Source organism: Rousettus aegyptiacus, unplaced genomic scaffold, assembly GCF_014176215.1.
Source record: "Rousettus aegyptiacus isolate mRouAeg1 unplaced genomic scaffold, mRouAeg1.p scaffold_m13_p_16, whole genome shotgun sequence".
NCBI lineage: Eukaryota > Metazoa > Chordata > Mammalia > Chiroptera > Pteropodidae > Rousettus > Rousettus aegyptiacus.
The window spans coordinates 6,455,565-6,477,606 of NW_023416291.1; the positions used below are offsets into that span (position 1 = coordinate 6,455,565).

Here is a 22,042-nt window from a genome sequence, read left to right on the forward strand (position 1 = left end):
GTGAAATAAATGATTTGTTCATTAACAAACAAATAAACAAAGCTGCTGACAGGTTTTTTTTTTTTTCTTTTTAATCATTTTTACTTCTGATACTCTCCTGGAATTAAAGAGTGAAGCTTGAGCCAAAGTAATCCAAGATTCATCTGTTGATAGATAATTTTTAAAATCATGAGGTAGATGAGATTGTCATGCAATGAAGCTATAAAAAGAGATGAGAAAAAATGAGACGAGAGAAAAATTAAGAGGCTGTGGTCTCTTAGAAGTCATGTGCAGGATTTGCATTAGGAAGAATGGCATGATAAACTGTCAAATGTTGACGATAGGACAGATAAAACGAGAAGAAAGAAACGAGGACAGTAATGCGTTGAGCATATGCAAGCCACTGGCATCTTAATAAGAGTGGCTAGTTGAGAGATGGGGGCTAAAGTCTGATGGAAGTGGGTGTAAGAGAAAGTTGGAGGAGAGGAAAGTTGGAGAGAGTGGATGTAGACTACTGTCACCGAGTTTTGTAGGAGAGAGGAGAGACAAGGGGCAGAAGTAGGTGCAGAAAGCGAGATCAAGAGAAAATGTCTATTCGTTTTGTTAATATGGTAGAAATAACAAGTTTTTGCGCAAGTTGCCATGCTCTAGGAATGATAGAAAAACTAATAAAGCAAGTGATAGAGGGGAGAAGGGCTGTGTTGATTCAATAGTATTAACATATCGTAATTTTTTCAACCACCTATCTATGGATTCTAGATTACTAGAGGTAAATCATGACAATAATAATCCTATTTTCAAAGGATATCGTGAGAGTCGAATAAATTAATATATGTAAAACACTTATGAGAGTACCTGCATACAGTAAGCATTCATAATCACATTCAGCAATGCCTGTCTTTTTATTTTTTCATATCCGATGGATGCAAATGATGACATATTGCTTTTTAATGCACTATCTTTATAGTAATTATTTTGAATATCTCTCCATATATGTACCTTCCATTTTATTTTACAATGAACAAAATTAAAAGTGTAATGAGATTTTATAATTACCACTAGCACAAGCATAAAAACATCATTATGTATACACATTACTACTATTATAGCAAAGTTCGCATTTACCAAAGATAGATAAAAAACAGAAATTTCCAGTTTGATCACTCAGCCTCCAAAGTGGTTGTGCGTGACTAAGCTGGCCTCTTCTATTCGGTTCACAGGACGTTCTCAATTATCAGGTAATGACTAAAAGTGGTCTCTGTAAAACAAATTCCATTTCAGAATTAATCTATTTTGTTAAGGCCGATTTGTATAATAAAGACACAATAGGGGAAATATTTTGGCTGAAATATTTTGTATTTGGATTCTCATTTTGATGATAATAAAATGTTTATATAAGAATGTTTCGGTTTATGGATGGCCGCTTTGTACCCAAGTACTCAGTCTGATTTTAGTCCCATCACTTGCTTTCATGGTTATGATTATACTGGGACCCAGGGGTTACCTGAAGTGACATCATTTTTCCTTCACATATTAGAGGATATATTGGCTCCCACTAAATTGATATATCCTAAAATTAAAGAGCTAATATTCTATATCTACTATTGCATTCATACAAAATTATTTTACTAGTTATTTTTAAAATCTTATTTTTTGCAGTGATTTGCAATGAGCAATCAATTTCATATACAATGGCTTGATATTAAGTTATTTAATCAATTTAAGTTTTGATTTAATACCCCCCCCCCAAAAAAAATAGCACAGTGTAACAAAGTAATTGTAGCAGGCTAATGAGAAAAGAGAGACAAATCTGGCCTAAAAATAATGCATTTGAGCTACAGGATGTCCAAAGAGCTGCATGAAGAATTTTATAAAAAAAGTTTCATATTGGTTTGAATAGTGAGAGAGTAACTAGAAAAGCATTAGTTGTGCCAAGCTCTTAAAAGACCTATGTCTTAGCAGTTAGTACCATATTTGCGTTGCATGAAGTCTGGCTTTGTGGGTGCCACGTGTAATGGGGTATTCCCAGTGAAGGATATTTGAGATGATATTTTAACTCTTAAAAAAAAAATTATGGTGTTCTTTACGGTGTACATTCTCAGATTGGTTCACCATGATATTGGATTAATATGTAAAAGAAGCTCATTATTTAGTTTCAGTAAAACAATATCATTAAAATATTAAACTAGTATCATTACTTTAAGTTTTATGGATGTATTATTGTGTTTATATATGGCTTCCATATATTTTTTTTTTTTGCTGCCATTAGTTTTGCACACACCTACCTTTTTAGAATGTGTTGATGAGTAAAATGCATCACTGCACATGACTTCCATATTTTTATCTATGAACTATAAACACTAGACATTTATTGCAGGCTTTATGTTTATATTCACTTAGGGAATATTATAATTAAAAATAACAAGTTAATACTAGCAAACTGTCAGCATTTTTATTTTTAAAGGGTACATGTATTTGTATATGAACTAGGATACAATGGAATAGTCTAATGTGTAATTCGTAATGTCAGGGATATCATCCCAGTGTATTTTGTATTTTTTTAGTTACTTTGAGAATCACCATGAACTGGTTTATCTAGAGTCATACCGTATGATTCTTAGAAGAAGATTAAGGAAGTTAAAACAGTATGAAAATAGATATGCAATTATATACACACAAAGGACTACTAGTTTTTCAGCCAATCAACATATGATTGAAAAAGCATAAGGTATTAAAGAACTTTTTTGCATTTAGGATTGGCATTCTAAGAGAATCAATAGTACATTCATTTTTTAAGTTTGCATTTAACTTATTTGTAGAAAAGGTTTTCCCCAACCTATTAGCTGTTTTAAAAACCTTGTATTGGGCTTAAATATTTTGAACCGATCCAGATTGTGAAATAGGTCTTCATTTTTTTTTTTTTTTTGCAGCCAAAGGGGAGGGGGGGGAAATGAGGCCAAAGGGTAAAGGACAGTATGGTTTGAGCTTTAAATGGAAAGAGAACAGAGACAAAGAGAAAATGATCTGGTATTATGTGCTCACATCAATGGCAGTAATTAAGACTTGCAGTATCATTAGATATGATAATAATAATTTATAGCCTTTCATGGTATTTTACATACTAAGCATGCAGAAGCACATGATAACAGGACTCTTAATATTTCTCATTGTTCTTTTTTATTTCTAAGGAAATAATGACATTCAATTGTCATGAATTGGGGAGATATGCAACACAGGCTAGGATTCTTATCTCCGAAGGAGAAAAGTTGGAGTGTTTTATGCCTTTTAACCATCTGCAAAATGAATGGTAGCAGTGAAATGCTAACAAGATATTGAGGTGAATATTTTTAAGAATGCAGCATTTAAATTTATAGAAGTTAATTTGGCATTATATTAAATGTCTAGTTAATGTTCCTAATGGCCTAACAACTAAACAATGGCATATTATATCACAGTATTAAACCCAGATATTCCAGGTGTTGATTGTGAGAAATCAGTCATTAGTCAGTTTAAATGTTCTAATGTTGTGGTTACTGTAGGGGAAACCCTTCATGGACACTGTGGAAATGCAGTCTTCATGAGAAAAAGTGAGACAAGTCTTCAATAGTTAAATATTGCGTTTTTATCAACATGGTGGGGTTGGCCTTAATGGATAACTATTAATTATTTCCTCTTTTGACTACCAAATTAAATTGAATATCTAATTTTCATTTTGTTTTCAAGATATGTTTACAGAGAACATTATAATGATTAAATTGGAATTTTCTCTTGATTTTGAGCTGAGTTTTCAAATGTCCATGTTGATTGTAGTGAAAAGGCAATTGCAATTTTAAACCTGATTTTTAAATTCATGGATTCATTATGGATAGATTTTTTTTACCAGAGTGCTAAACAATTTAAAAACTTGTCAGACACCAGTTTTTGAGGCATCACTTTAAAGAGAGTTTAATCACTAATTTCAAAGGACATGAAACAAGGGTGCAGGGTCTTGCACATTTCGCAGGATTTAAATACATTATAAAAGCTATAAAAGGCAATGCGGCTGATTTCATCTTAACAGATAGCTAGACTGCAACCTGCCTTCGCATTATGTTCAGAATGTATTTTTATTCAACCATCCAATGGTTTTGCTTTCTGGCTATACTTCTAATTCAGATAATCTTCTCTGGAAGTTTAAACCAGAAATCTAACAGAAGAGCTGCTAACAGAAGCAGAAGAGCTGCTCCATGTCATCTGGTTCTTATAATAATAATGTAAACACTACTTTTAGCCATATTTCAAGGTCTCTCTACTTATATTGATAACTTGCAATTGAGCGCGATAAAATCCCCCTTTTCCGATTGCTAACTGAGCTGAAAATTTGACTCTTCTTTCAAAGGATAGCTTTAACTTCACAAAAGTTAGTCATAAACAGGTTCAGTTCATCCATTAGAGGTTTTTACATGAGGAACGTAATCCTGAAAGTGGCACATGCACCTACTAAATAAGGAGATAGACTGAAAACATGAAACAAAACCCAGAAATAGAGTGACTTATAACTAACTGATTTGGGCTTCCAGACTTTGCAAAATAAAATCCTTATTCCTCAAATGGCTTTTACTTCTCTCAACAAATATATTTTATGCCAACTTCTGATGCCATACATTTCAGCTAATTCTTGATATCTCAAGGGACTAAGCACGTAACGTGCATATTATTCATGAATTACGATGGATCAACATAGGAATGTCCATTAAACAAGATTTTAACAGAATGAAGGATAAAAACCACATGACTTGTGTCAATAGAAGCTTAAAACATATTTGATGAGACAACAAATATAATATTTAAGTATCCAATTTTAAATATTTTAAGCATTTGAAAACAAATTTTCTAGAATATCTGAATATGACTGACTTAAAACAAACACTTCATTGTCAATTCTCGAGAGGCTGAGAACTCTGAGGGCCAAGACTTGTGCCATATCCTCAAATGTAAAATAGAGGTAATCATATCTACGTCATGGCATGGTTATGACTCAAAAGGGATGCTCTGTGTACTGATTTAGCTTGGCACGTATCGGGGGCTTGAAATCCGGTGATTAATGATTACAGGATAAAAGTAATCATGATCATTTTGCTCTTTGTAATCTCGGAGCTTCAAAGATCCTCAAAAATTTATGGATTTGAATGACAGTATTTAAATACCATTGATATGTACAATTAATCATAGAAATCTATTTACTATCAAAATCATAGTGGAGCTTTTGTGTAACTTGGATACTTGAGCTCCTAACATTCTTTAAGGCTTTTGGTGACAGAGCTAAAGATTTATGACATTTTTCTCTACTTTCCCACATTGGTGAGATTTTTCCATTTTCAGTCAACTACCTCTTTAATAAACTTCAGGTATAGGATTAAAATGAGTGCTAATAAAAAAGTAGGTAGAAGTGGAGACATAGCTTCATACTCAAAAAGTCAGGATTCCTATCTGAAGATATCTTCCATGGGAGTAAAATAAAATGGAAACCATTTAAGTATTTATTTTTATAACATTATTGTCCTTCCAAACTGGTGGCTTATATTATTTGTAGAGCTTTCTGCATAATGATAAATTCATATTTGAAAAAAAGAAAAAAATGAAAATATTTAGGAAGCACCAAAATATTTTAAGTGTGTTTGTTTTTAACTCCGCGCAATCTAGACTGTGTGTAATGTTTCTTAACTGTGTATTTTTCTCCTTCGCTGTTAGTGAGGATTTTCACCATTACTCAGGCTGTATAAAATAACATGCAATCATGGTGGGTTGATTTTTCTAAGGTTATTTATTACAAGATGGTGTGCTCGCAGTGTTAACTATTTAAATTGAATATATATATATATATATATATGTGTATATATATATATTTCCAACATATGCAAGACAGTTTAACATAAAAAAGAAAAGCCTTTAAAAAAATTACCACCTATTCAGATTGTAAGGTGTATCGTGAAAAATATCTGTTAGACCAAATTTTTATTGGACATGAGCGCTGATAAACCTGCCTCTGTAGCTGGGATGTTAAAATTAGAAAAAATTGAAGACAATTTGCCTTGATGGCTTTGAAGGGATAAATCTGATAAAAGCCTTTTAGCAAAGAAGGATATTCTTTGACAAAGAACATTTAGCTTGCATGGTTTTATAATTACTGGTGGAAATTAGAAGGAAAGGAAGAGAATGCACTGCTCAGACTTCATTCCGGATCTGGCATCCCCAGACTCTCCTGGAAAAGGTTGCTTATGAAAACTTAGCTTTACCCTGGCGAATCTGCTCTATAGCAACCAGACTCAAGCCTCAGGCGCTCTGTCATAACTAAACCGCAGAAATGCCACTGTGATGCTAACTCTCATCACTGGAACATGGAGCAAAATGAACTGTAGCCGTTTGAGAGGAGCTCTAAGAAAAAGCAATTTATGCAAAAGAAGAGGCTTGCTCTGCCTTAGTGTGTGATGCCTGTTCTCACATGTGGTGGAAAAAACTAGCCCTAGTCCCAGCTAAAGAAAACGAAAGGGGCTTCTGAATGGGATTTATCAGCCACATCCATGCGCAACACAGACCACGTCAGCCTCAGAAACCAGCTGGCTAGGTCACTTTGTTCACTTTGTTCTTTTGTTTTTTGTTTGTTTAGTTTTTTTTTTTTTTCCAACCACAAAAGATATGTATTATTCCATAGAAGACAGGGAGAGGAGTTCTTGCCTATTATGCTGATAGGCTTTGTAAACCTGAGAACAAGTGTTGCCTAGCAAGTCGCTTCAACATGTAGTGGAAAGATCCTCCTCCTATTTACTTGCTGTATTTATGCCATTCTGTTTCTTCACTGGACACACACACGCACGCACGCACGCATGCACGCACGCACGCACGCACGCACGCACAGTAGCAATAACTTCTAAGCTTAAAAGTATATTTGGGAATGGCAGAGAAAGGTTATACCCAGGAGATCATAAGTTTGACTAGCCTGGAAGTTCATGAAACTCTCGACATTGCTTAGAAGAAACAAGAGGATGTGACTATAGCATGGAAGCGCTCTGGCCGTGAGTGACGGGCATGTCTATTTATTATGAAATCGTTTAGAAAGTAGTGTCGTGTTTAAGATTCTCTCTGTGACCTTTCCGTAGTCTGTGGGGTGCACCTGGATTCTTCTTAGAACTCGGCTGAGATTTAGCAACTTGGCCCACTTGCTCTGTCCTCTGACGAATGAAGCACGAAGTGGTGACAATACAAAAAATACGTAAAAACTCTATGAAAGGGAAAGTTTCTTCTACTATACGACCTCTAAAGAAACACACACACACACACTTCTGGCTTCCTGTTAGAAATGTTTTATTGGCTTCACAGTGCTCCTTAAATAAACCCTAGACTCCTTCCTATGTTCTACAAAGCCAGATCCTTTCTCTGGTCATCGGCCTCATCTTCTGTGGACTTTCTCTTTAGATGTTACCCTTCAGGTGCAAGGTTATTGTATGTCTCACCTCGGACTGTCACAGACTGGGGTAACTTAAACAATAGGCATTTCTTCTCTCACAGTTCTAGAGGGTGGAAATATGAGGTCAAAGTGGCCAGCATTATTGGGTTTTTAAATAAAAGCAATTATTTTAAAAATAAATACTCAAACTCATCACCTCTTAATTATTTTTACTGCATTTCACTATTATCTAGGTACTTAAGATTATTTATATCTATTGTAACTGTGGTAGAAATACTATGAAATGATGTGCTCATTGTCCATATCTTTTAACTCATCGTTAAGGCATGTCACATTGTTGGGTTTAAACAGGGCATGGCGGGGTATTTACACCACGGAAATCAGCAAACGCTACATACAAGGGCTCCCGTTCCCCCTTTCTGCATGAAGAAGAGGCTGCTAAACATTTAATAACACGATTGCTCTTGAGGTGTTTTCTTCATGGTAGCATCATGTCTGCTGCAGATCCAGCTCTAACTTCCAAAAGATCACTGAAAAGGTCAAGGGCCGGGGTGACGGTGGAAGGACAGAGACATCGTGAGGGGAATGGGATTCCTCTTAGTTAGAAAAGGAAACCCAGGCGCCATGAGCCACTGCCAGCGGGGCGGTGGTAAGGAGGAGGGGACCGGCGGTGCAGGTTGGTGGAGAGTATGGAATGAGGAAATAATGGCAGAAAGACTCTGATGGAGATTTAAAACACATGTCACTAGGTGGTAGCTGGTGTTCTGTAACCTGCCTTCCCAGTTAATATATGACGGATCTTTTTATGTTATTAATTATTCTTCTACAACATGATTTCTAAGACTTCAGAGATTGCCATTATTGAATTTTTTTTTCTCTAAGGAAATTCAGTTAATAACTTACAGTATCTTAATATTATTTAGTGTGCAGTGTTTACCTTTCATGGTCAACAACCTGGACTATGTTTACTTGTGTTTTATGGGAAAAAGAGAGAGAGAAGAGATAATCTGGTTAAATGTAGAAATCGGAGGTATTGTCAGGGGGAAAAATTGCTATTTTCATGTTTTGATTATGGTGTTCACTTGGGGAAGTATAAGAAAGAAAATTAGGAAATAAAAGACAATTTTAACACCTTCGCCTTAAACTTTCCACATTAAGAGGAAAATAATGTTCATATATCAAGGGAAAGAGGTTACAAGCTGAAGCATGCAAACCTCTCTGTACAATAAAATGTACTACCAAAAAAATTAATAGTATTCTACCTATTTTTATTGAAATAGGGTTAGAGACTCTAGCTCTGGTAAAAATATAGCAATGGAATGTCCAATTGAATTAGTTGAACTTCCCCAGGAAGGAGAATTCTAGTTATTGCTTTTCTATTTGCCCAAACTTGTTGCTATTAAATTGCAACAGGCACTTACAGCCGGTGACAGCACTGACTATGGCACCGACATGCCCCGCCCCCCAGCCCCCACTGCCAGCTGCTAGTTCCCTGATGCACTTCCTGTGAGGAAAGGTTTCTGGTTTTGCTACAATTGAAAGTTAGAGACTCCATCAATTTTAGAGCTTTTAGCTTCCAAAGAAGCATGAAAACAAAGAAAGGTTTTAACGTGGAAAATATGGGGACTTTTTGTTTCAGAGTACACTTTTTTCCCCTCCTTTCTATAAAGTTTCATTTAAGAATTGAGTGCTGAGTGAAGCAAAGACAGTTTCTAGCCTCAAAGAAGACTGATCTTAAATGCAAACCAGGGGGATTAATGGACCTCAAAAATCAAAATGAAGGGAAATGTTGCTAATCTCTTTCCATTAAAGAAAAATGAAATTTAAATTAACCCCCCTTGCCCTCTTTTCAATGAGATGTCAGGATAGAGCAGGCTCTTTATATCAGACAAAAACCAAAAATACGTACACAGAGAAAGCTACTGGAGTCGAGATTTCCTCTGCTGTTGTTACCAGGTAACCTGAAATGAATACTGTGTTCTAAAAAGAAATTTGACTGATGGTTCCTGTTTGCCTTTCAAATTATCATCTCATTTTTATTTCCTATAGCATTTTCATTCAGAGATCTACATTTCTGATCAGAAAGGGAAATAAGTTTCCCTTTGAACTTATGACAAAAGAATGACAAAGTTCTCCTGTACACAATCATTCCAAATGCTAGAATTACAGATGATGCGTTAACCTGTGTTATGCTATTCTGTTTTTATATTTTTTGATAAGTCAGGGATTCTGAGACTAATAAAAGTGTGAAAAGCATAGCTATTATTTCCTGAGAAAGCCTTGTTGTACTCCAGAGAACATGAAGAACCCCAGAACCTGTTGTCTTTTTGAAAAGTGCCTAGATATTTCTCTTAAAAGGAAAAGATTGGCTACATTTTGAATTTTTTTTTACATGGCTTCTCCAAATAGTTTATTGGGCGCTTGTAATGTGTCCATTATTCTTCCCAGCTCTTTATTAGTGTTGACTTGTTTAGTCTTCCCAGTAACCTCGTAAGATAGTAATATTATCTCCTTATAGATGAAGAAATTAAGGCTTGAAGAGACTTAGTTACACTGTATAGCCAGTAAGCAATGGAATCATGGGTGAGCCCATTCCTTTCATCATTATAAGTAATTGTTTCCCAGCACAGACCACGTGGGCAAAAAAGACAGGTGTGCTATAACAAATATAATAGACTTTATCCCTCACTTTCTGAGACCTCTGTTCATAGGTTCACCGGTGGGGGGTGGGGGGCAGAAGTGGGGGAAGGTGGGGCCAGGTATCCATGCTGTGGATTTGTGTGTTCTTATCAGTGGTAGTCTAGAAAACATGCAAATCTTATGGGTAAAGGAAACCTAGGAGGAAAACCAGGGAAAATAATGGACTGCATGAGTTCTAATGGCCATGAGCATTTGAAAACCACCTACAGGTAATTTTCAAAGTGCCCATATCCCAGAGAGGCAGTGACTATGCGTAGGTATTATCTATGAATGCTGGTATCTTAAAAAGTTCAAAACCACTCACTTTTCAATTCCCTAAATCCTAGAAATCCTTCTGTTTCAAATTGAGATGACTCCAGCTAGTTTGGGTTTCCTCTCACCCTACAGGTTGTGTATTTTGAACTGGTTTCATCAGAGTCGAACATAAGCCATATTCTTGAGGAACTTTTCATGCTAGAGTATGTGCATGGAAGTGACTTCTTGATTTCTGAAACAGACTCCAGACTAACCTTTTCCTATTAGGAAAATGAGCCGTAAAGGCAAGTGAGGGTAACGTCACCTGAGGAAATGGACTTAGAACAAAGCAGGTGAACTGAAAGTTCTGACCAGATTTTAGAAATCATTGTTGTGAAAGTAGATGGGGGAATTTCTTGGGAAACATCCTCTGGCCACATGATCATCAAGTCTTTGAAAGCACATTCTACTCCAAAGTACTGCCATGTTTAAAAAAATGTTTTTGAATGGTCTAAGTTTTTAAATATTTAATCTACTTCTTACATTTATGTATTTTTTTATCAACATAAGCAGTAAAATGATAGATTACTTATATTTGCATATTTACTATGGGAATGCTAAACGGAAGAGGAGTTTAATGAGAGGAACTCCATCATTGGATGTGTTCTGGGGTCTTGTGTCACATGAAACTGGGAAGTAGAATAATAGCTATTTTATGAAATCAGTTATGAAGTGTTTTTGAACATCAGAAAAAGTAAAATAAACTTAAATGTCAGCCAAGATATAAAAAGCAGTATTTATTTTTTAGTAATCTTTGTGGAAAGCTTATTGTCTTTCAACTGTAAATCATGTACTTCGAGTAATTCTGCAACGTCATAGTTTTTCTACCTTTTGCAAAGTCTCCAAAAAATTCTTTAATTGTTGAATGCATCTCATCGATTTACATGTAGTGACATTATAAAAATTTAATGGGGTAAATTTAAAACGGAGAAATACAAAGTACGAATAAAGTTGTGTTTTATGCAAAAGTTGAAATTCTGCAAATCTGTCAATTAAAAAGAAGTTTTAAATGTATAATTTCAAAGTTTCCATCCCGAGTAAGTTGTAAACTGTGTTTATGCTTTTGCCACTGGCGGAAATGTTTTCAAACTTTTTTTATGTGTATTAAGATGTCTTTGAGTTTCTTTGCTAACTATTTGCTGTTTTTTAAGGCAAAGCTATTATAATTTAAAAGCATTTTGAAAATATAGTACATAGCAAAGTCATAAAAGCAGTCATTAAATGATAGTGTTAGCCTAAGTGCTGACATTTTTCCTGAAAAAAATCAATAAATTTAGAATATAAAAGACATGATGAAATACTATTATTGTGAATATATTATAATTTATTACTATATTGTGTTTTAAAAGTTAAAACCAAAAATATGCTATAATGGCTGCAGATTTGTGATCCTTTAAACAATCTCTCTGCCGTATTTTTTGGAAAAATTTTCAGGATTAGTTAGTGAATTTAAGGGATCGCTTAGATAAAATGCAGCTTAATTTATTTAAACCAGAGGCTGATACTATAATAGGGAGAACACTGGGCATTCTTATTAGGGTGTGCATAGCTCTCATCTAAGGAAAAATTCTAAAATTTCATTAAAATTATATTTAACATGGTCTAAAACTTTTGCTTCCCTCTGATGAAAGTAAAAGATTAATCACTTTCCGCTAAGGTAAACGGGTCAGCCATGATTCATTCCAGGCTTGGGCTGGCACCTTTCTCCCCCAAAACACATGGCCAAATGGAAAAGACTAGAGCTCTTTTAGAAAGAGAAGGTAGATGGGTGAACAACAAACAGTACCTGTTGCAAAACAGCAGGAGAAAGGGAAAATAAAAGTAGAGGTGCTACTGGAATTGGGGACAAATGGCCTTAACGCTACCAAAACGCCCTCCCTCTCTCTCACCCCGCCTCCCACACACATGCAGCAGAGTTTATGCATGTCGTACATCTTTACAAAAGGTGACTTGTGAATATATTCTGTAAGTGGGTGCGTGCATCCGTCATCGTTCTCAAATGCATCGAGGTGACCAAGTTTGAGGTTTAAGGCTGAAAGAACTCTCGTCCTTTAAAGGTGTTATGACTCCTCCCCACTCCGAGCATCTATAGAAAGAGCTTATTTCATGTTTCGGTGTTAGAGTTACAAGGATCTGAACACCGACAATTAACTATTGGAATTTTAAAAACTTCATACCTAGTTTTCCTTAGACCCAATGTCAAGATAGAAAGTTAATATTTTAGGAGAATATCTGACTTTTCTTCTGCATTTATCAGTTCTGATAAGACCTTGCTGGATGCACTTCGCTCCGATGCACTGTTAAAATCGTGTCGATTTTATGTTATGCTTCGCATACGTGACTTGACTTTATAGGCAGGGTTTTCTCTGCAATGGTTGAGCTACTCTTTGGAGTCATACAGGGTAAAATTCCTGACCCATGCTGTCCTGTGTGCTTGTGCCTCCATTAGAGACAATCACGCCGAGCCGTAATTTCAACTAACATTGTTGGCCTGATGATGTGCGGGTTTACTTTCCTTCTTAACGGAACTGGGGGAGGGGGAAGAGAAGCAATTTTTGGTTTGACGAGGTGACAAGCTGACACTTAGACCCAGGTTTCTAAAATGTCCTGAAGCTAAATTCGGGAGAAATGGAGTTGATTTTTGGTAGGTCCCTGCTGCCTTTTGAATGACACTATTGGTTTTGATAGGACTATTATATAACCTGTTATTATCAAGTTCTCTAACCTTGGGCTATCTGTGATTGTGAACTTTCTCTTGATAACTGGTTCAGACGCTTTTTACTGTTTTGGTTCTGGGACACTTAGGATAACACTATCTAAAAGGTTCTATTTTTAGCAATTTGCACTAATTGCTTTGAATTACCATTAAAACTTATTTGGCCATGGGAGAGGCATGGATATTCCTAGAAGTCCAGTTAAGGCCAGTTATTAATGGTGAATCTGTCACAGGATGCCAAGCTCAAACAAGAGGAAGATGAATACCTCCTCTCTTGGTAACATTTTCTTTACCTTCCTGTCTTATCATCTAGATTAATGTGTTGTTTTGGGAAAGGGCTGAAATTGGATAATACTCTGGAAGGCCGAGTTCGGGAGAAAGGGTTTCTTGGAACCCACATGTCTTCATAAAAAATGTTGACTTTTGAGACAGGCTGAGATGTTACACTGTCTGTTTCGCAGGTGGCTCATAGGCTGCAAGACAATAAAATCTCCCAGGTTACTCCAATCCAGACTGATATTTGCTTTCATTTAAGTTGCCCTAGAATCATGACTACACCGCCGATGGGAACAGAGAGAGGGGTCAAAATAGGATACGAAAAACAGAGTCAAAGTAATAACGAGCTTAGCTACAAATTAAAGCAAGCGATGTAAATATAGAGCGGAAAATGCCTACGATCCACCTTGCCTTGTTAGTGAAGGGCTTGGAGCGGGTGGGGAGTGAGCGAGGTCCTAGTGCGTGTGATGGTGGCCTGACAAAGTTTGTTACGACTGAGTTATATAGACTGGCAACGGACTTGCAAACTTTCATCTTATTCATTCATTTGTTAAATTTAATATGGACATATGCATTCCTATTTTATTTGATGAGTTTCGAGCCTTTAGTATTATTCGTTTTGACACTCACGTTATCTCTGCTAGGGCCAGTGGGGGCCTTTCCGATAATGACAGTGTTTGGTTCCCTCGCTATTTAAACACTTCCTTCCTTCCTTTCTGGCATAAGAGTGTATTTCGGACTCATCGGGAACTTTCCCTGCTCCGACCTCGGGTTCAGCCCTTTCTCCAGCGAGCGCGTACGCCTTTTATGTTTAGACACCAGCCCTTGGAAACTAGACAGGGTCATCGCCGTTGTCATTTTGCTGCTAGCAGGCCTCCAGAAACCTGACTCCCGTTGTTGTCTGCACATTAATTGTAAATCTCAGTCTCGGTGTGTTTAACCGACCCGCTGCCACTGCCCCCGTATTCGGATCTCCGGCCACGGCGCAGGCCCCACACCTGCTCACCGTGTTCGGATTCCAGCGTCGCGCCCCGAGCTGCCCCTTGTATGTGTGCCCCCCACGCTTTACCACGCACCGGGACACCTGTCCACACCCGGGCTTCCTTAGCTCCCTGCTCAGGCTCTACATCCGACTTTGGGCTGATTCTGACACGCACCACGACTCCCACACGGACATCCTCCTCCTGTCACTCACGCGTTTGTGTCTCACGAGGGCCCCGCCCTGCAGGGCGGTCCTCCTGCCCCTGCGGCTGCAGCAACCGCACCCCCTCCCCGCAGATGCCCCCCTCCCTCTGCTCAGCCTGCAAACCCCGGGCCGTGCACCTGGCCCCTTTCTCAGCACCGAGGAAGGGTTTTTGGATTGAATTGTCCAGGAAGAAAAAGAAGGAGAAAGAAAGAAAAGAGATTAAAAAAGGAAAAAACATATACTTTTAATAGATTAGTTCTTTTTGCTAAATCAAGCAGAGCTTTTATTCTTTCTTCTTTTTTCTTTTCTTTTTCTTCTTTCTTTCTTTCTTTCTTTCTTTCTTTCTTTCTTTCTTTCTTTCTTTCTTTCTTTCTTTCTCTTTCTCTCTCTCTCTCTTTCTCTCTCTCTCTCTCTCAAACTATGGTTTCATTCAGCATTTATCATTCTTTTTAAAAATTTTTTTGGGCTAACGTTGATTAATAACATAATTTTCAGGCATACAAGATTATAATTTGACATCTGTGTACCCTATTGTGTGCTCACCACCTGAAGTCTGGTTTGCTTAAAATTTTTACTTTTCATAATTTCTACTAAATGTAATCCCGGATATAGAATGGTTTTATAATTAACTATTATTGATGGACTCACAAGATTTATAATATCTGTTTTCCTTGCTATTCACTTGAAACCATCTGATGTCTCGACAATCAGTGCCTTTGACTTTGAGTTAGAAAGTATTGGCTCTCAACTTTATTTAGGACTTTGATAAAATCGATCTCTCTCTCTTTCTCTCTCTCTTACACACACACGCACGCACGCACGCACACACACCCCATAATTTTAGCACAGAGGATTTTGAGACAAAAAACCTTGGCTATTGATGGAAAATAGGGTTAGAAATAGATTTAAATGTCGTTTATTTCATGTATCAGCTCCCTCACGGACCCTTGAATTCTTTGGTTTCAAATGATAGTCATGCGTTTATGGGAAGGGCTATTTAGAGAGGAGGAATACATGAGGAGATAAGCTCTTCTCATATATTTTATATTATTCTTCAAAATTTTAAGTTGACTATGGTGATTATTAATCTCAGTGAAGTAAAAATTGTTATTCATGGTTCTCTCTTGCATGTCAAAGTGCATTGCTAATTTATAAGCATCAAACTATTGTAATCTGTTTTCCACCCACTCAGAGTAAGTGGGATTTCATGTCTGGCCTTGCCCATGGAAGGCTGGATAAGACAGTAGCTCCAATACCTCAAGTATTTGGGCAATCTCTGTTCGCTAAAGGTCAGGAATATGTACACACATGCCAATGTGTTTTTCACATTGGGAACATAGATAGGTTACAGTGATTCAGTAGTTAGAAACGTTGAAAGTTTACAGTCTAGTAAAAATTTACCAGCAAACGTTTCATATAACCTTCAAACAATAACTATATAAACAGGATTTAGGGCAGTGATTAATGTCTTCACAATCTACTTTATCATCTTTAATGCAGTTACTTGTAGAAGAAATGGGAAATTTAGGTGAAAAAAAAAACTAAATGTATTTAACTGCCTATATAAACATGTGCTAAGTTTAATTGTTATCTTTATGTCTATTAATTTGACTTCATTGACTTTTAAGTTGAAATACAATCTTAATATTTACCTGAAACTAATCGATGATAACTTCACTGAGTATCTGTGGCTCAGAAACAGTCATAATCATTGATTCTCGATATGTGTGTTGCTTTAGAAATTTAATTTATTAGTGTGGAAATTTCTAAAGTGGTTGTGCAATGCTATTCATATACTTTCTTTGGAGATTTAGTGATTCATATTTCAGCACATTAGTTCACATACTAGAAAGCACAAGTCTTTTAGCACAGATGGTTCAGCATCTTGCTTCCTGTAAGACCAAGCCTCACATTTCAGCGGCTGTGAACCTTGTTGCTTCTTCACTTGGCCTTTCTGATGTGTCTACCCAAGTATACAGTGCTGTACATAGTGCAAGAGACAGGGAGAAAATTCCTTCCTGAGCCCTGCAGGCAATTAGTTTATACCCTGAAGCATGAAATTTGATTGCTTCTATTATCTGAACTTCTTTAACTGATACAGTTGTTAGTGCTCACAAAACCAACCGGGCCTTTGTAAACACACAGCTCTCCGATCAGACACGGCGACCTCTTCATCCTTTGCAAGATGACATCTCATATGTCAAGACTTTTATGAACTGAGATCTGGCTTTTAGAAGTGGCCGTGGCTCCTTCCTCGGTCCTTAAACATAGAAGTTACAAAAAAATTCTAGATATGATTTCAAAAAGTCCCCGAAACTTAATACAAGGCAAAGATACTTTTGCCTGATTTAATAGACAGATTCATTTTTCATTTTTCTTTCTTCTTGCTTATTACATACTCACAAAAGCTGATCTACCAAAGACCTCCATGTTTCTAAATCACCAAACTACCTTCACATATAATTTTCCTGTTCCTGCCAACTCCAGCGGAAGCCTTGTCGGTGACCTTCATCTTGCTAAACTGAATGGTTTACGTAACGTTCTCATCCTATCTGGCCCCTCAGCAGCGGGCAGCACAGCTACCCACACCATCCGATTTGGAACATGACCCTCTGTATCTTGGTCTTTCTCTGTGTTTGTATCTCCCTGATTTTCCTAGCCTTTTGCTGACTGCTCGTCCCCATTTCCTTCTCTCATCCTATACCTAAATTAAAAAATGTACAGCTCCTCAAGGTAGTAGCAGATTTATGTACATGTTGCCATTAATTTCCCCCATAAGTAATCTCTATTTCGATGGCTCTTGAATGTATGAGAAGTCCAGCCCAAGTCTTTCACCTGGTTCTAAAATCGTTTCTACTTGACATCGTCACATCCAAGTGTATTCTAGGTATTTCAAATTTAATATATCTAAAATGAAACCCTTGATTTATCTCCCATTAACCCGACCCCAAACCTATTTTATCTCTCACTTTTTCCTATCTTGAGGGTTCACTATGCGCACGGGATAGTGCGTAAAATCTCTGAGTCTTGGGAAATCACAGTAAATAAGATGGACATCATCTCTCCGCCCTCACCCTGGAACTCATATTCTAAAGGGAAGGCTGACAAAACAAAACACAGTGAAATAGCTACAGTTCATACTAATTTCTGTGAAGGGATTTTAGAGAATGGAGGTAATAGTTAACTTCCATTGCGCACTATTTAAAAGTGAGGACGGTTTCTGGCCTCTTCCCACCCTGCCTTCCTCCTCTCAGGAGTGTGCACTCGGCTGCTTCCGCCTCTCCTTCCTCTCAGAAGTGTACCCGACTGTGCCAAGTAGCTAATTGTGCCCGAGGTGTGTGGTACCCTGATTCCCCTGGGGAAAATCCGCAATTATCTGCTTCCATCTTTCCTTTCCTCTTGGGATATTGCCAATCTATAGAGAGTAGGTTTCGTCAATAGCTTACTTCCTTCTCTTTAATTTTAAAGGCGTTCTTCCTGCTTTTCTAGGTAACAAACTGATCCCTGGTGGGAAGGGTGGGGTGGAGGAGTCTGCGAAGGCTTTCAGGTTTGTAGCTATGACCTCAAAGATCCGGATCTTCCAGAGTAGGGGTTGGCAGACTATGGCCCACGGCTTAAATCTGAGCATAGCCTGTTTTAGTTTTTTTTTTTTAAATGTTGTACAAAAAACACAGATGAATATGCAGCAGAGACTGTATGTGGTTTGCAAAGCCTAAAATATTTACAATCTGGTCCTTCACAGAAAAAGTTTGCCGACTCCTAATCTAGAACTTGGAGCCAGGAATCTTGAGAAATAAACTGGTCATAAAATTTTAGAACAATAAAATGCATATGGATAAATTTATGCTTCTAAATGAAGCCAAGGTGGGTGACTGACCATTGGTGGTGTTTTATTAAATATAAACCATGTTGATTTTTGACATTGACTATTTTTGGAGACCTATATTGGCTAGAATAGCTGGATTTTACAGAAATGTAGTTAGTTTTTGCCTCTTGAAAAGAAATCAAATGAGCCTTAGATTACACGGCAATTTATAGTTTTGTTTTGTTTTGTTATGTTTTGTTTTGTTTTGTTATGTTTTGCTTTTGCCTAGAGAGATAGTTGTTTTTACAAAGTGAGAAACCTGGTCCTCATCAAAGATTCAGAACTCAGAGAAATAGTCGGTTCTCAGGGATGGAATAAGGTTCAAACGCAGCTTTGAGTAAGAAAGTACTTACTCAGAGGCCACAAGGGCTGTGGGACCACCGGTCACCTCATGGAGGCCCAAGGCTTTGGCAGAGGTGTTTCGCCCCCCGGCGGTGGCGACCGGATTCTGCACTCGCTGGCGGCCGCAGGGCTGGGCCTTGGTTAGACGTGTTGGCTTCCGCGAGACCTGCATGCACTTGGCGTTGTAGGTGGACCTCGCGGCTGCCCAGAGGGCTGCTGGGCTTTGGCAAGCAGGCACGCATGAGGCGAAACGCTAAGGAAAAGAGATTCTTGCCAGACACGGCCTTTTTGCCGTTTGGATCCTTAAGGATAGTTGGTGCTTTTACCGAATTTCCCAGCCAGATCTGCGGGTTGGGCGGGCGGAACGGCAAAGCCATCCGAATCTCGCCAGGGTGTGTGAGGGTCTGCCTTTTAGGCAAATGGTCAGTCCCAGGCCTAGATGGACGTCGTAAATGAGTTGGTTTAGATTTTGCTACTCTCTTGTTTTTTTGACCTGCCTTCACAGCCAAGAGACAGAACTGTGAAGAGGCTTAACTTGACTTCAGTGGCTTTTTCAAGTTTCAAAAGACATGTGTTCTGACTTTGGCCTTGGGTTTGTTAACTACACGTGAGGGAGAAGGCCACAGGGGTCGGCGGGCTCCACAGGTCCAAGCAATCCCATGGCGGGCGGCAGTGGGGGTGGATGGTCCACTGGCGCTGGGCAGAGAGGTTCGCCTGCAGGAAACCGTGGGGATTGGCACAAGGCAGAGCTCCTACTCAATTCAGTAATTAAAGGGGAAATGGAAATTAAGCTGCCTGAAATTAAACAAGCAAAAAAGAAAGTTGCCTCGGAAAAGATCCGAAGACTAGGGCCACCATCATTGCAAATTTCTAAATTTCATAAGAATGAAGAAATTATATTTTAATTGCGCCCCCTCCCTGCCCCAACACACTTTAGAAGAAAGAGAGCGAGAGATGTGTATTTCCCAGCTTTGGCAGAGACTTAGCACCCGAATTAACCTCCTGTGGCAATTTCTCCCATTTGAGTTTAAATTCCTACGTCATAGATTCTGGACAACTGCATCTTGGTGAGGCTGAAACCAAGACACTGTTTTTCTCTCTCTCCATTCCTCTTTTCTCCTTCTCCCTCCCTCCTGCTCACTTAGCACTGAGTTTCTGAGAGTTTTGTACTGAGCCCTGGGGTCAGGAAATATCATTCCATTTGGGATAACTGTCCTGGGACATGGGGATTGTCTTATTTTCTCTATTTGATGGCTGTGGAATTCCATGAACTCCTAGACTGTAAATACTGGGGCTCAAGAGAGTCCTGGCTCTGAGCTAATTGACCTCTGAGGTCTTCCTTCGTCCTTAAGTAAGCCCAGGTCCACACAGGCATTTAAGACTTTTCTGTCAGAGACTGAGGAGAACAAGAGATTGGGAAGTATTTTATTTTTAAACTTTAGGCACAATGACAAAAGAATTTGATTTGGAATGTTTACTCCAGGGAGGTTTTCTGTTTCCTGGTCTTCACTGGGTGGTGGCCTATGCTGCCAACCCAGGGTCTCTTTAATCACTTTAACAGTGTCCCAGCCTCTTGTGATAAGCAGCTTGATATGTGAAATTCAGCGATAAGTGAAACACCCATTTTTGAAGGAACTTCTGGCTATCTCTGTATCTGGGTTAGTTTTCCAGTCCTCACTCCTTTATCCGGCTCCAGCTCTTTTTTTTTTTTTTTTTTTTTTGGTTATTTCAATATTTTAGTCCCCATTTTTTTTAAAAAAATTTTCCTGTGAGACTAGAATGTATTAAAAGATACTTTATCCATATTTTATACTGCGTGAGTGCATGATAGTGTTTTATCAACTATACTACCCCAAACGAAAGTTCCTCTAATGTTTTCTTGACAATTCCAGCAGATAAGTGTTTTTGAAACAAATTCTGAATATTCTAACTTAAAAAAAATCCTATAATAATGGTTCTTTCAAAATAAAATCCATAGTCTTTAATGAGCCATGTCAAAGCTGTTCTTTACCTGCTTCTTCAAACAGCATTTACATTCTCCCTGTAACCGTCAAGTTCTGGCCACACGGGCCTCATTTTAACTGTTCAGGTTTTGTTGGTTCCTTCTGCTGCTTCGGGGCTGGGCGTACACGGCACTCCTCAAATACTTTCCCTGGGCACCATATCCGTATCCGGATAGGTCCTCTCACTGTGTGCTTCGTTTGCGTCTTGGCACTTAGCACAATTTGCAGTATATGTTCCTATTGGCACTTACTTGTTTGATATTAATCTCTTCCAGTCAAATGCAAATTCCTCGAGGGCAGGACCACCTTTAAACATTTTTAATAATCATCTTTCTGTATATGACTTGGCAAATAGAACTTAGTAAATGCAATAATTTTTGAATAAATGTATGAACATGTGGAAAAAATAAAAGCTGACTTAATTACAAATAATTTTCTTCAAGATTCTTCAAGATTTGAAACACAAAACAAAATCTAAGACCCTAGTGTATTTAAGTTTGAAATTTTTTAAAAGAGATTTGAGTGGTTTTCGAATTGTCTAATAGTGATAGTTACCATAAACATTCCTTAGGTTTGTGTTTTACTTTGTTGTACTTCTGAGCAATATGCAAATGAATTGATATAGTTTCTGATCCCAAAAGGGTAGGTAAATGATGACCAATGACACTGAGGAATGTATAAAAAATAGTTATTTTTGTTACACTCTTGTTCAAGCACGTATTCCGATGATGCCATGGTACGCGCTCTCTCTCTCTCTCTCTCAACATATTTCAGCACTCTCATCCAAGGCCACTTTTTCCTATGACATGAAAATACATTTAGACCCAACCTAGGTTTTACATTCCAGATGATTCCTAAAAAGGAGGGAGGAGGAGAACAAGGAATGGAGAAGAACTATTTCAAAATAGTAGAATTACATGTAGTGTATTGGACTATGCTGAGACCTCATCAGAGCTGGAGAAAAACACTCTTTACTGTGAATTCTAACGTTTGTGAGAACTCAGTTAAATATGAGCATGGGTTAGTGAATATTTCAAAAGAAATCTATTTCCAGTCAGAATCAGAGACTTTTATCCGACAATGTGCAATTACCTTCCTCTTATCCAACTGCCATTTTATACATGCTCCCCAATCTCCAATGAGATAAAATCAATTTCAACCCCCCTCACAATTTCCCATGACTTAATTAAACAAAACAGCTTAGTTGTATCAGAAAGGTTTTTTTTTTCCTCCAAAT

At 37.8% G+C, this 22,042-nt stretch overlaps 1 non-coding gene across 1 annotated transcript; it reads right to left on the reverse strand.

Moving 5' to 3' along the window:
* Positions 1–2,234: 2,234 nt before the first annotated feature.
* Positions 2,235–2,304, reverse strand: LOC118612826. Its single transcript, XR_004955082.1, has one exon. It is a non-coding gene; the product is annotated as a small nucleolar RNA SNORD63 (small nucleolar RNA).
* Positions 2,305–22,042: the final 19,738 nt, after the last annotated feature.